The 15,020-nt window shown below is 40.3% G+C and overlaps 1 pseudogene; it reads right to left on the reverse strand.

Annotated features, from left to right (window-relative positions):
* Positions 1-227: 227 nt before the first annotated feature.
* On the reverse strand, positions 228-761 carry LOC102813977 (annotated as a pseudogene).
* Between the last annotated feature and the right edge of the window lie 14,259 nt (positions 762-15,020).

Consider the following 15,020-nt stretch of genomic DNA (forward strand, 5'->3'; position numbering starts at 1 on the left):
AGGAGAGTTTTGGTTTTGGTGAATATAAAAATTAAAACAAATAAATTCACATATACACAAAAACAAGCCCAAACCCAGAATGGTCCTTAGGCATATATTTTTGGGTTAAACCCGCTATGAGTTGGAACCGACTCCACGGCACACAACAACAACAAATAAATCAAAAAACAAAAAACCAAGACCTAAATTTTACATATACAAATATGCATAAAAAGCAATGCAAACAATTATTGAGCTTCATCTTCTAGACAAGAATGCCAAGTTAGTCTCTCTTCATAAAATGCAATTACACTTTGAGGGCATTTCATGTTTGCTTCTTTTGCCAGCACCAAGTCTGCCTCATATGAACTTTCACATTTCATGAGAAATATTAATTCTCCACTGCTGTCTGTGGCCACTATTATTCATTCAGGATCAAGACCCCTGGCAAAGCCCCTTTGGTTTGTCAGCAGCATCTCTTTCATCTTTGATTTGCTGTCAGATTCACTGTCAGATAAAGATTTCTTTTTTGTACCATCTTTTCCTTTACCAGCTTTTTGAGAATTCAGGAATGCCTCAATTAATTCTGGACAATCGAAATTTTCTTCAGGTTCCCAAGTATTATCAGCATCTGTAAATTCCTTCCACTTCAGGAAATACTCCACCTTCTCATTAACTACAGGTCAGTCCAGCACGTTTTCTACCCCAAATTCTTCAGGTTCTGCATCTTTGACTTTTTCACCCTTTCCCATTTTTTGCAATGTACTTTTATTGAAGGCCATTTTTTTTATTGCAGACTTGAAGAGCTGTTATTCACCACCTCCGAGCTGCTCTGGCTCATGGGTTTACAGCGTCTTGGGCCCTGCACGCCTCCAGCTCGAGCCGCATCTGAGGAGGAGGAAGAAGAGGAGGCTGGGGGCTCCTTCCATTTTCTTTTAATTCTTTTTTGAGTCATTCAGTATTTTGCCCATAGAATCCTTCAATATTGCAAGTCAAGGCTTGAATTTTTTCTTCAGTTCCCTCAAGTTGAGAAATGCTGAGTGTGTTCCTCCCTTTTGGTTTTCTAACTTCAGGTCTTTGTACAGTTTGTTGAAATACTTGGATTTGTCTTCTTGAGTGGCTCTTGGATAATTTCTATTTAACTCTTTTATCTCCTCATTTCTTCCATTTGCTTTAGCATCTCTAAGCTGGAGAGCAAGTTTCAGTGTCTCTTCTGACATCCATTTTTGTCTTTTCCTTTTTTTTTTTTTTTTTTTTGTCTTCTTAATGACCTTTTGCTTTATTTCTGTATGATGTTCTTGATGTCATCCCACAATTCTTACGGTGTTCGGTGTTTAGTGTCTAGTGAATCAAATCTATTCAAGGTCATATTTTGGCTTTCATGGACTTGCTTTAATTTTCTTCAGCTTTAGCCTGAGCTTGCATATGAGCAATTGATGGTGTGTTCCACAGTCTGGCCCTGGCCTTATTTTGGCTGATGATGTGGAGCTTTTCAAGCGTGTTTTTCCACAGATGTAGTCAATTTGATTTCTGTGCTTTCCATCTGGTGAGGACCATGTGCATAGTTGTCTTTTATATTATTTTAAAAAGGTATTTGCAATGAAATGATTGGTCTTTCAAAATTCTATCATGTGATCTCCCTCATTGTATCTATCACCAATGTCATATTTTCCATCTACTGATCCTTCTTTGTTTCAAACCTTTGTGTTCCAGTCACCATTAATTATCAATACATCTTGATTGCATGTTTGATCAATTTCAGACTGAAGAAGTTGGTAAAATTGTTCAATTTCATCATCACTGGCTTTAGTGGTTGGTGTATAAATTTGAATTACGGTGGCACTAAATGATTTTGAAGTGGGGGCTAAAGCAGAATGCCTGTCTGCTTTAAAATGTGGGTGAAGAACTTTGGATTCATGGCAAAAAGCCTTGTGTCCAGGCTGACTGATCCACTGACTCATGGGGTCTTCTGCCTCTCCGGCCTCCAGTTTCTTGATTGGTGGGTCAGTTTGTTCTCCTTTCTTCCACCCTTCCCCTTGCTCATTAATAGTAGCCTGCTTACTGTTCCTTACATGTGCTCTTACTTCAACTTTAAAGAACTTACCTATGAGATTTGACCAAGGTAAAGGGAATGATTGTTTCAGCCTTCTTTCATTCTTTGTTGTTGTTGTTAAGTGCTGTCGAGTTGATTCCTACTGATAGCAACCCTGTATAAGGTTTCCAAGGAGCAGCTGGTGAGCTTGAACTGTAAACCTTGCAGTTCAAATGGCTCTGCAGTCTGGTGCCTTAACCCACAGCGCTGTAGCAGGACTCCATGTTATTCGTCAGTTTGAGCACTCCAGCTGTCTAAAGGCTGCAGATACCAAAATAGCAGTGGCACGTGGTACCTTCAGTCCGTAGATATCACCATGACTGTACTCATCTCCCAGAACATAGCTGAAACTCTGTCCTTTTTCATGCTGCAACCTCAGGGTCTTTGTCTCTTTCCTTCTTCTGCTTCCTCTCTATCTACTTGGCTAACTCTTTCACTTTATTCTAGTCTTTGCTCAGATCTCAATTTTGCTATGAGGACCACACTCACCACCTTGTTTCATTCTGTGAGTTGTGCTTAGTCCCCCTCAGCATACTTGATTCCTTTTATCCTTTCTTTCACCTCTTCCCACCCTCATAACATTAATGCCTTTTGACATACTACAGATGTTATACAACATATTTCTTATGCTTATTTTTTAAGTGTTCTTTCTCCCTCTACTAGACTGTTTGCTAGCTGATGACAGAGATCTTTGGTCTGTTCACCACTAGAAAAGTGCCTGGTACGTAGTTGATGCTCATAAAATAATTGAAGCCAACCCCAATTGTCAGGGTTATGTCTGGGAACTGACTTTTAAATACAAAAAGATCAACTGTTCAGATTCACTCTCAAATGCTGAAGGCCTACCACTAAGGCAGCAATGCTAAAGAGGAGTCTGAAGGTGGCATTAATGGAGGTCTTTCTTGCATGAACACATGGTCTGTGCTATAGACTGGTAAAGTCAGCAGTTCAGGATGTGCTGTGGGTTGGACCACAGGTGGTTTGTTAATAATGACAGCGAACACTGGAGTGTGCAATAGCTTCCCGATAGAGTTACAGGTACATGCTGTGAGACATGCCATGTCTACTGAGTGTGTCACTTGTCACTGCTGGTTTGGTGTCTGCAGCCCAGAGTGTCTATGCAAATTCATAAGATAAGTTTAAGGACTTAAAGAAGATTGAAAAATATCATTCCTCACATCTGGGCCAAGGAGTCCTGGTGGCACAGTGTTGGACTGCTAGCTGCAAAATCAATGGTTCAAATCCACTGGTCAATCTAAGGGAGAACGATGAGACTGTCTGCTTGCATAAAGATTTCCCATCTTGGGAACCATAGGGAACAGTGGTACTCTGTCCTTTAGGGTCACTGTGAGTTAGAATTGACCCTGTGGCACTGGCTTCACCTGAGTCAAGGCACATAGGTAGTTTGCCATGGACTCAGGGTCTGGAATAAGAGAGGTTAGGATCTTGGTGGGTATCAGAGAGCATGTCCCCAGAAGGTCTCTTATAGATAGCTTGTTGTTGTTGTTATGTGCTGTCGAGTAATTTCCAACTCATAGAGACCCTGTGTAGGGTTTTCAGGGAGTGGCTGGTAAGTTTGAACTGCTGACCTTGCGGTTTAAACCAGTCTTGTGGTTCAGCACTTTATCCCACAGCGCCACACCAGGACACTTACAAATTCAACCTTTCCTGTTACTCCTGCAACTTTGACCTCCTTCCTCCCTTTAGCCTGAACTGCTTCGAGGCTTCCTTTCTTAGCCTCTGTTCTCTGAGCCCTGGGTTCTACACAGGCCTAGAATGCATGTAATCAGATCAAGCTGTGAGTGTGGGCTGGTGCTCAGCGTGGCTAATCGCTCTCAAATATGAACCCAGTTGTGGAAGAGGAGGTCCTATTGGCCAAGGTTAATCTAATCTCTACAATCAACAGTGACTAAAGAGCCATTTCCTGCTGACATATTGATACCAGCAGCTTTCAAGTCATAGGAGGGAGGAGCTGACAGGCAGGGCCCTGGGAGAGTAGCAGTCCTGGCCAGGCCAGTGTCTGGGGCTGGTCTGCACTGAGCATAGAGCTTCCTAGTTTATGAGATCATCCTGGCATGTCCCTCTGAGTGCCAGCACACCTTGGTTATTGTTTGTTGTCACGTTCAGTGTCAGGAAGGCAGGTTGGAGTCTGAGAAGACGCAAGAGCATGTGTGAGCTGTGGTTACTCTACAATTATTTCCAGGCTCTGGAAGGTCTGGCAGACCCAGGAAGAAGATAGAAGCCTTCATTCTCCATATAGGAATGCTTTATAACAAAAGATGGACTTACATATTCCAGGACTTCCCCTTCTTACAAAAGAGTGAAGAACGTTCATGGGAAGCTAGACCAGAGGTAGAAACAAAGGGCCTTTGGAGAAAAGTGTGCCTTGAAAGGAGACACTTTTGCTCATTTACTTCTACTGCCCTCAAGAAAAATGCCTGCACAAGATCTGACCTCATATTTCATGCAGTCTACTTTACTTGGTGTGGTACTGCAAGATAATACATTGGACTGTAAGGTTGGTTTGAACCACAGGGTCAGCAGTTCAAACTCACCAGCTGCTCTTCAGAAACTCTATACAGGGTTGTTATGAATGAGAACCAGCTTGACAGCATTTAACAACCACAACCTCACCTACAACTTTCTAGAAGGGCTCCATGAATGCATTACATCTTCTCTAGCTTTTTGTGTATTTGTTGATGCTGCTCCTTCTGTCAGAAACACTATCCCTCTGCTCTCCTTCCATTCCTACCTTCCTTCCTCCTGCTACTGGGACACACACCCTACCCCACACGTACCATTTAGCTAAAGCCTGCACAACTTTCAAATATCTATTTAGAAACTCTTCCTCCAGGGAATCATTTATGACTCTCTCAGGACTGGACTAGTGTTCTTCCTTCTCCCTTCCCCTTATCATAGCATTTATTTCACTCCTTTGTAATTATCTGGTTAGTGGTTCATTCTAGATTGTGATCTCTCTGCAGGCAAGGACTGTGGTTTATGTCTGCTCCTGGCTTTGTTTGCCTTATTTCCTGAATCACGCTGGCATCTCCTGTAGTCAGGGCAGACTTTCTTTTTATACCTATTGGAATGGGCATCCAGTAGGGCTCTAGCATACTAGATAAGAGTGAAGGTTCTGGAATCAGTAAAATATCTGACTTTGACCATGGTTCCCTGGTGTGCCAGCCATGAAGTGGGTTACTTGGACTGCCTTTCAAGAAAGAACTTATCGAAAAGCTACAAGCAGTGGAGTTAGCCAATTGTCATCAGCTGCAGCATCTTTAGGATGCAGTGTTTGAGTCAAGGTCGCTCTTTCCCTGAGCTCCTCTCTATCATTGGTCTAGCATTGTTGTTGTTAAGTGACGTTGAGCTACTTCCAACTCATAGCTACCTTGTGTAGGGTTTTCAAAGAGAGGCTGGTAGATATGAACTACCAAACTTGTGCTTAACAGTCCAGTATTTATCATACAGTGCTACACCAGGATAGCAGGGGGAAATAGGTCCTTCTCATATCAACAAACTCATGCAGCCTTGAACACTTTAAAGAGGGCTTTTGCTGCAGATTTTCCTAATGAAATACATCATTTGATTTCTTAACTGCTGCTTCCATGATTACTGGTTGTGGAGCCAAGCAAAATGAAGTCTTTGACAACTTCAATCTTTTCTCCATTTATCATGATGTCATTTGTTGGTTCAGTTGTGAGGATTTTTACTTTCTTTACATTGAGGTGCAATCCATACTTAAGGCTGTGGTCTTTGATCTTCATCAATAAGTTTTTCAAGTCCTCTTTGCTTCCAGCAAGCAAGGTTGTATCGTCTGCGTACCACAAGTTGTTAATGAGTCTTCCCCAAATCCTGATGCTATGTTTTTCTTCATATAATCTAACCTCTCAGATTATTTGATCAGCATACAGATTGAATCAGGATGGTGAAAGAATAAAACCCTGGTACACAACTTTTATGACTGTAAACCTTTCAATAACTACTTGTTTCTTTTAGAACCACTGACTCCTGATTTATGTACAGGTTCCTCATGAGCACAATTAAATGTTCTGTAATATACCTTCTTTGCAATGTTGTCCATAGCTTGTCATAATCCACACAGTCAAAAATCTTTGCACAGGTAAGCATCTTTCTACTTTCAGCCAAGAACCTTACAATGTCGTCAGTAACATCCCTAGTTCCACATCCTTTTCTGAATCTGGCTTTGGGAAATCATTTTGACCCCAGTTTTACAGATGAGGAACTAAATGAAGCTCAGATGAAGTTACTTATCCAGATTGCACAGGTAGTAGAGCCAGGATTTAAATTCTTATGTACCTGTCCTAAATGTCAGGTGTCACAACCACTTAACACACTACCTGCCTGTTCAATCTAATAAGAGGTAAAGGAATCAGAAAGCAGAGTATTTTATAGGGCTCAAAAATAAAGGTCTTCCTATGAACTACGCTAGTAGATTTTCCCTTTAATCATTTCTTAAAGTATTTTTCCTGAACATAATCACATGACTCCTACCACCCACACCCCTGACTCTCACTATAAGAAAACTCTAAGAGATTAGACTAGCCTGATCTCTTTCACAGTTTACAAATTCTTTCAGGCTCTTTTAAATACATTCACTCTTAAAATGAAGTTGGGTGCCCAGGGATGCTATGTGGTGATGGTGAAGTGGACGAAGACCAGATGTGACTATAGCAGGCTTAAGGTAGTTAGACAATAGATAGCTAAAGTGCGTAAGATGAGATTGGCTACTCTGAAGTGTGAGGCAAGGCTGCTTTCATGAAGAGGTACTAGCGTAGTTGTGCAGAGCCCCATGTTGAGAATAGCCCCATGTTTGGGGTTTATCCTCTGGTTCACTAGTCTACTAATTTGATCTTTGAATTTGTGATTTGTAAATGAAATCATGGTGTGGTGCTGTAGGACCAGTACTGGGATGCTAACCACAAGGTTTGCAATTCAAACCTACCAGTTACTCCTTATAAACCCTATATAGGGTTGCTTTGAGTCAGAACTGACTCGACAGCTTTTAACAACAAATGAAGTATGTGGAACAATGGAGGGTTGGAACCTTGGCTCATTAAAGTACCTAGAAGAACCTAGAACAGAAGTCTCAATACTTCAGGGTTGCTCGTATGCTATAGTTTTGGGTGGTAGGCTTATGGGAAAGGAAAATACCTGCCTAATTCTTGACTGGGGCATTGTGTATGGGTATAACAGTAGCTGGTTGAAGAGGGAAACCAGGAGCTGGTGGGCTGCATCACACTGACTCATGGGGTCAGAGACCCCAGACAACTGTGAAGTTCTGTACTTGCAAGTATCCCTGAGCCTAAAGAAGCATGATATTAAATAGCAAATGAAAGCACTGATGTTGAGAATAGTTATCAATTCGGACAGTGCTATAATCAACCAACCAGCCAGCCAACCAACCGATCCATTGTCATTAAGTCAGTTTTGACTTATAGGTGCCCTACTAGACAGAGTAGAACTTTCTCCATAGGGTTTCTAAGACTGCAATCTTTACAGAAACAAACTGCCTCATTTTTATTCCATTTTGCAGTGTGTAGGTTTGAACCTTCAGCCTTTCAGGTAGCAGCCTGAACCATTGTGGCCACCAGTGTCCCTAATAGTGTTAAACATGTATGCAATCAAACAATTGTATGTGATTATGTAAATGAATGGATGATGGGAGCCAGGTTTGTCCCTGTTGGAGTGGGAGAGTAACAGATGTGCAAGGGGGATGCAACTAAAATGATCCATGTAGTTATGGATTAGAGTTGGAGACATCAGTATGAACTCAGTGTTTAGCTTAATGTGGATTTTTATGGATACATATAGATATATCTACAGATGCACAGGTTAGCAGGTGTTATAGATTGAATAGCTTCACCCAAAAAGATACCATCAAGTCCAGCCTCTTTATCTGTGAATGTGACCTTGTTTGGAAGATGGGATTTTTCTTTGAAGATGTTGTCATTGAAGTTTACATGGGGTCATAGTGGAAAAGTTTGGGTCTTAAACCCTTTGGGATGATGTCCTATTAAAGAGGAAAACAGACATGGGACACACAGGAGAAAGACACCATGTGAAGATTCACCTACAAACCAAGGAATGCCAATGACTGATGATGATGTTGTTGTTGTTGATGTTAGGTGCCATTGAGTAGGAACCGACTCATAGCAACCCCATGCACAGCAGAATGAAACAATGTCCGATAATGGGCCAACCTCACTACCACTGCCACACTTGAGTCCATCAAGGCTGCTACCTGGCCAATCCATCTCATTGGGGGTCTTCCTCTTTTTCTCTGACCCTCCATCTTACCAAGCATGATATCCTTCTCCAACAACTGTTCCCTCCTAACATTATGTCCAAAGTATGAGAGATGAAGTTTGGTCATCTTGGCCTCTAAGTAACACTCTGGCTGCACTTCTTCCAAAACAGATCTGTTGGTCCTTTTGGCAGCCCATGGCACTTATAGTATTCTCCTCCAACACTATAATTCAAAGGCATCAATTCTTCTAGGATCTTCCTTATTCACTGCCCAGCTTTCGCATTCATATGAGGTTATTGAAAATACCATGGCTTAGTCCTCAAGCTGACATCTTTGCAGCAGATTTGCCTAATGCAATATGTCGTCTGATCTCTTGACTGCTGCTTCCTTGATTGTTGATAGTTGATCCAAGAAGAATGAAGTCCTTGACAACTTCAATCTTTTCTCCGTTGATAAGAATGTTGTTTACTGGTCCAATGGTGAGGATTTTTGTTTTCTTGACATTGAGATATAATCCATATCGAAGGCTGTGTTCTTTGATCTTCATCAGTAAATGTTTTAAGTCCTCTTCACTTTTAGCAAGCAAGGTTGTATCATCTGCATATCGCAGATTGTTAATGAGTCTTCCTCCAATTCTGATGCCATGTTTTCCTTCATAGAACCCAGCTTCTTGTATTATTTGCTCAGCATACAGGTTGAATAAGTATGGTGAAAGAATATAACCTTGTTGCACACCTTACTTAATTTTAAAACATTAATTTCTTAATTTTAAAACATGATTGATGATAGTCACCAGAAACTAGGAGAAAGGCATGCAAAAGTTCATCTCTCAGAGCCCTCAGAATAGATCAACATGGCTGATATCCTGATTTGAGCTACCAGTCTCCAGAACAGAGACAATACATTTCTGTTCTTTAAAGCCACTTACTTTGTGGTATTTTGTCACAGCAGCACTAGAACACTAAGACACTATGTTACTGTTAAGAACTGTGAAGTTGGTTCTGACTCATAGTGACCCTCTATGGGGTTTTCAAGGAGTGATTACTGAGTTCAAACTGCCAACCTTGTGGTCAGAAGTTCAGTGCTTATCCTACCGTGCTACATATGCATACATATATTTCCTTCCTCTGTCAACTGAGAGAACCAAGAAGCAAGCATACCTCAGCACAGTAAGCTTATCTAGTATCAGATCTTGGTTTTTTATTCCACTAAAAGCAAATCCTTGGAGAAATTATTGATTCTAACACTGGGTCAGGGATGTACAATATCAGCCTGAAGAATTTTGTAGTACTAAAGTAAAGAAGTACCCAAAACGAACACATAAACAAGCATAAAACTCACAATGATAGAGATGTGCCATAAGAATCAGCACAGAAGTCCACTGAAAGAGCTTTTAATGATCAAAGCTGGAATGATTTAAACAACAAAAATAAAGTTGTAATGGATTATAACCCAAAGGAAAGATATTTCTGAACCAATGTTGATATAAATGAATGAACAAGTAGATAATTGAAGAATAGACAGCATTCTCATGCAGAAAAAAATCCAAACAATTCATGCAGACACTCCCTTCAAGGAGGTGGAGCATAACTCCTCCCCCCATAAGTGTGGGCTGTATGTAGTGACTTCCTTCCAAAGAACACAGAATGGAAAGTTGTATGTGTGTGTTTGTGTGGGGTGGGGGGACAAAAACCTCACATTACAGTGGAGAAATCTGATAAGCATTACCTCAGGCAGGGTCAAGGTCAGCATCAACAATGAGAAGTCATGGCCATAGTATTTCCTATTAATACTATGTAATGAAAATGGCACTTTATCTTCATGGTATTTCTTCATAAAACTTATAAAAGTCTAATCATGACAAAAACATCAAGCAGATTTAAAAAAAGCAACACCTACAAAATACCTACCAAATTCATCCAAGACAAGGAATGTGAGAAATTCTCACAATCAAGAGGAGTTTAAGGAGACACGGCTATGAAATGTATCTTGGATATGATTCTAGAATGGAAAATGGGAATTAGGTAAAAATAAGTGATATCATTGGGAAGAATGGGAATTCCAGAATACTTAACTGTGCTTATGTGGAACCTGTATGTTGACTAAGAGACAGTCTTTTGACCACAACAAGGAGATACTGCATGATTTAAAGTCAGAAAAGGTGTGTGTCTGGGTTGTATCCTTTCACCATACACACATATGCTAAACATATGAAGAATAATGTGGCATCAGGATTGGAGAAAGACTTATTAACAACATGTGATATGCAGATGATACAATCTGACTTGCTAAAAGAGAAGAGGACTTGTAGCACTTACTGATGAAGGTCAAAGGCTACAAGCTTCAGCATGGATTACACCTCAACATAAAGAAAACAATTTTTCTCACAACTGGGCCAATAAGCAATGGCCCAGTTAAGTGTTAAGTGGAGAAAATATTGAAATTGTTGAGAATTTCTTTTTACTTAGATCTATAACCTATGCATGCAGCAGTCAAAAAAATCAAATTAAATATTATTACACTGGGCAAATATGCAGCAAATGACCTCTTCAAGGTATTAAACAGCAAAGATGTCAGTTTGAAGACTGAGGTGCATCTGACTCAAGGCATTTTCGACTGCCTCATATGCGCGTGAAAGCTGAACAATGAATAAGGAAGACGGAAGAAGAATGAAGGCTTTCCAGTAAAGGTGATGGTAAAAAATATTGAATACACCATAGACTTCCAGAAAAATGAACAAATCTGTCTTGGAAGAAGTGTAGTCAATGCTCCTTAGGAGCAAGGATGATGAAATTCCATTTCACATATTTTGGGCATGTTATCTGATGGGACCGGTCCTAGAGAAGGACATCATGCTTTGTAAAGTAGGATGTGAAAAAGAGAAGGCCCTCAAGGAGATGAATTGGCACAGTGCCTGCAACAATGGGCTCAGATAGATAAAAGATACTGTGAGGTTGGTGAGGGACCAAGCACTATTTCGTTCTGCTGTACATAGAATCACTATGAGTAGGAACGGACTCAAAAGCACCTAACAACAAAAGGAATCTGAATAAAATATGGACCTTAGTTAGTGACAATATATCATATTTATGTAAGATGTTAATAATTGGAGAAACTCAGATCTCTTTGTACTACATACAGCCTTACTATTTTCCCCCTATAAATCTAAAATAGTTAAAAAATAAAATTAAAATAAACAATAAAACACACCCATAGATTGAGAGAGAGCTTGAAGAAGAAGATAAAATGCTTTATGTTTTAGTACTTTTAACAGCACTGTTTTTGTTTTTGTTTTTCCTTTTGAAAAAGGGTCTGCATTTTCATTTTGTATTGAGCCCTCTAACTTATGTAGCGGGTCTCGGTGCCTGGCATCCAAGGCTGTCTCTGGCCTTGGGATCTCAGTGGGGTCTTTCATTGTAACAATATTCTCTCCTGGACTTAGCTCAGTTGAGAAGAACACAGGATTGTTCTGCTGGAGGATAGTCATTCTCTCCAAGACTGTGTAAACTGGGGGCCTGGTTAACTGGTTGAGAATACGTTAGGGTCTCTATTAATTCTGGTATCAAAACTCAAACTAGGCACATGTAACAGGTGCAGAATGTCATGCTAGGCACCATATGGAAGGATGTCTAGCAATTAGGAGTTAGATTTTGTCATCTAGTTTTCTATAATCTCAATGGGAAAGAAGAAGACACTCTTGCAGGCAAAGCTACCTCATGGCATAGGCATATATATGAGGAGAAGTGACATAGCTCAGTAACTGAACTGAAGCCCATGAGAGGTTAGATAAGCTTCCATGAGGAGGGAGAAAGGAGGTTGCTAACCCTTAAAGAATGGTTAGCATCTCAATATATGACAAGTGAGAAAAGGAGTTCAGACTCAGGCAATAGTTCATTCAAGAGAATGAGGGATGTGAGTAGTGAGAGGAGTAGAGAAAAGACTGGAGAACGAGGGTTGGGACAGAAGAATCTTAAAAATGCAGCTAAGCAGTTGGGACTGAAATACACCAGGGTGTTTGATCAGGGTTGTGACCTAGTATGTCTGAGGTTTGCAAAGCTCATTGTGGCTGTAGCATAGAGGGTATAATTGGAGGAAGAAGGTGCAGTAAGGGTATTAAAGTACTCCAAGTTGAGTGGGAGAGAGGGTGAGACCTAAATAGGGTCATTTGAACCTTCCACATTAATGTGTGTAGGTCCCCAGTGACATACCAAGGTTTTGGTGGTAGTGGGAGCTCTCTGGTCTGCCCGGGATGTGTGTTCACTGAGTTTGCTGGAAGAAATGTGATAAGGGGGGAGTGTGGTGGCTCCATACAACAAACACTGGACTACGAACAACAAGGTTCATAATTCGAGCCCGCTAGCCCTCTATGGGAGAAAGAAGAGGCTTCCTGTTCCCGGAAAGATGTAAATCCTCAGAAATCCTATCCAGGGTCACTATGAGTCAGAACCAACTCAACTGGCAGTTAACAAATAAAACAACGTGTTGTTGTTGTTGTTAACTGCTGTTGAGTCAGTTCCAACCCATAGTGACCTTGTTTAGGGTTTTCGAGGAGCAGCTGGTGAACTTGAACCGACAACTTTGTGGATCAAACCAACTTTTCTGTTAAGCGCATTAATCCAAGGTGCCACAAAGAAAAGACAAATCATTTGATTTACTACTGTTTTAAATTCTCTGCAAACAATACATGTAAGTAATACCTGCTCCCAGGTTGGACACTTTAACAATGTTCCCTGCATTCCACTTACTCTTAGTATTTGTTGTTGTTGTTAAGTGCCATCGAGTAGGTTCTGACTCATAGCAACTTTGTGTAGGGTTTCTGAGGAGCAGCTGGTGATTTTGAACTGCCGACCTTTCATTTCAAACCAAACTTGCAATCCAGTGCATTATCCTGTAACACAATACCATGCATGACTCTTGGTAGTCTGTTGTTAATTGTATCCTATGGATAAACACTGAACTGTGGGTGGTTCAAACTCTATACAGGGATACTATGAATAGGAAATGACTCAATAACACTTAATAACAACAACATGGTACATGTGTGTACCATGAACAGCTGTACACAAGCGCACCTACACAGAATGCACTCCTACCTCAAACCTAATCCTGTATAGATATGCCTACACCTATAGGTACTGACACTCAGGTACACATAGAACACATATGGTAACATGGTCACACAAGTTTACCTATATCCATAGGCACTGAGACTGACATTGTTGTTGTTAAGTGCTGTTGAGTCAGTTCCGACCCACAGCAACCTGACATTGGGAATATCTATATACCAAATCTTTGTACATTGGAACTCCAGCACGGCCACACAATCACAGTGCATGCTTTTCTCATATGACGCAACTTTTGTTTTGTCTTAGACTGAATTATTTGACTGCTATTACATCCTAGATTCTGTGCAGGCCACCGATCTCTCAGGAGACAGCCTGGATGCAAAGACCAAGGATACAAAGGCCAAGGAGATGTGGTATTCTTGTGGTATTGGCTGACTTGAGAACATATTCTAGGATTGCCTTTCTGATGCTCCCAAACACCACATTCAAAGTTGTGCTTATCCCCTGAATAGGGAGCATTTATAGCTCTGTGACCAGCATATTTTCTTATGAATTGACACAGTCCATCCATCAGGGATCTGCCAAAACTTCAAGCCAGTTTTAGAAGAGGACATAGAATGAGGGATATTGTTGCTAGTGTCAGATGGATATTGGCTGAAAACAGTAAATATAAGAAAGATATTTATTTGTATTTTTTGACTCTGCACAGGCATTCAGCTATGTGGATCATAACAAACTGAATAACATTGCAACAAATGGGAATTCCAGAGCATTTAATTGTACTCATGCGGAACCTGTGCAAAGATCAAGAGGTAATCATCATTCAAACATTCAAAATGAAAGGGGATATTTCATTGTTTGAGAGTAGGATAAATATGCATTTGGTTGTATTCTTTTGCCATAGTTATTCAATTCTATATACTGATCAAATAATCCAAGAAGCTAGGCAAAGAATGTGTCATGGGGATAAGAGGAAGGCCCATTAACAACCTGTGATATGTAGATGACACAGCCTTGCTTGCTGAAAGTGAAGAGGATTAAAAACACTAATTTACAGCCTTCAGTATTGATTTCACCTCACTGTAAAGAAAGCAAAAGTCCTCACAACTGAACCATTAAATAACATCATGATAAATGAAGGAAATATTGAAGTAGTCAATGATTTTACTTTACTTGAATATACAATTAACACTCATGGAAACAGTAGTCAAGAAATTAAACAACATATGGCATTGAGTAATTTGGTTGCAAAAAAAGCCTCTTAAAGTGTCAAAGAGCAAAAATGTCACTTTGAAGACTAATGTGCACCCAAGCCATGGTATTTTCAATCACCTCAAATGCTTGTGAAATTTGGACAATGAATACAGGAGATCTGAAAAGAATTGAAGGCTTTGAATTATGGTGTTGGTGAAGAATTTTGGAAAATACGTTGGACTGCTTTGCCAGATGAACAAACAAATCTGTCTTGGAAGAAGTATAGCTAGAATGTTTCTTTGAAGCAAGGACCTTGAAGCAAAGACTTTGTCTCATATACTTATATACTTTGGATATGTTATTAGGAGGAACTAGTCCCTGGAAAACCACATCATGCTTGAGAAAGTAGAGGATCAGT

The sequence above is a fragment of the Chrysochloris asiatica genome, unplaced genomic scaffold (genome assembly GCF_000296735.1).
Source record: "Chrysochloris asiatica unplaced genomic scaffold, ChrAsi1.0 scaffold00016, whole genome shotgun sequence".
Lineage (NCBI taxonomy): Eukaryota > Metazoa > Chordata > Mammalia > Afrosoricida > Chrysochloridae > Chrysochloris > Chrysochloris asiatica.